The sequence below is a fragment of the Poecilia formosa genome, unplaced genomic scaffold (genome assembly GCF_000485575.1).
Source record: "Poecilia formosa unplaced genomic scaffold, Poecilia_formosa-5.1.2 Scaffold518, whole genome shotgun sequence".
Lineage (NCBI taxonomy): Eukaryota > Metazoa > Chordata > Actinopteri > Cyprinodontiformes > Poeciliidae > Poecilia > Poecilia formosa.
Genome location: NW_006800457.1, coordinates 287,137 through 288,206, shown reverse-complemented (window position 1 = coordinate 288,206; position 1,070 = coordinate 287,137). Strand labels below are relative to the sequence as shown.

General features: G+C 52.1%; 1 protein-coding gene across 1 annotated transcript in view; it reads left to right on the top strand.

Moving 5' to 3' along the window:
• The window catches only part of zdhhc1 (zDHHC palmitoyltransferase 1), a 15,413-nt gene that overhangs the window by 13,021 nt on the left and 1,322 nt on the right, over positions 1-1,070 (top strand). The window lies entirely within an intron of this gene.

Here is a 1,070-nt window from a genome sequence, read left to right as displayed (position 1 = left end):
GTCGTCTATTATGGCGGTCCTCGCTCATGGCCGTCCTCTATAATGGCCGTCCCCATTCATGGCTGCCCTCTCTAATGGCGGTCCTCTCTAGTGGCCGTCGTCTATTATGGCGGTCCTCGCTCATGGCCGTCCTCTATAATGGCCGTCCTCAATCATGGCTGTCCTCTCTAATGGCCGTCCTCGCTCATGGCCGTCGTCTATTATGGCGGTCCTCTATCATGGCCGTCCTCCATCATGGCCGTCCTCTATCATGGCTGTCCTCTCTAATGGCCGTCCTCGCTCATGGCCGTCGTCTATTATGGCGGTCCTCGCTAATGGCCGTCCTCTATAATGGCCGTCCTCGCTCATGGCCGTCTGCGCTAATGGCCGTCCTCGCTCATGGCCGTCCTCTATCATGGCCGTCCTATCATGGCCGTCCTCTATCATGGCCGTCCTATCATGGCCGTCCTCGTTCATGGCCATCCTCTCTAATGGCTGTCCTCTCTAATGGCCGTCGTCTATTATGGCGGTCCTCGCTCATGGCCGTCCTCTATAATGGCCGTCCTCAATCATGGCTGTCCTCTCTAATGGCGGTCCTCTCTAATGGCCGTCGTCTATTATGGCGGTCCTCGCTCATGGCCGTCCTCTATAATGGCCGTCCTCGTTCATGGCCGTCCTCGCTAAATGCCAATCTCGCTCATGGCCGTCCTCTATCATGGCCGTCCTCTCTAACCCCAATCTTAACCGACACTGGAGCACATTAGCTTAGCTAGCTAAGACAGCAGCTGCCGGTGATTGATTGGTTTAGTAATTAACTGGATAACTGATCAGTAATTATTATTATTGATTTTTTTCTGCCAATATATCACCAACATGTTTTCTCCCACATTGGCATATGTACAGTCGTCGGTCTATCAGGAGCTGCTGGTTCTGTGTGGCTGGATGTGGACCATGGTTGTCATGGGAACGGCCACACAAACAGCAACAGCTGTGGGACATCCAGGAAGTTCAAGAGCTGAGAAACAGATGTTTATTTTCCAGTTTACAAACATTCTGGTTGTTTACAAACATCCCGGTTGTTTTTTTGCTGA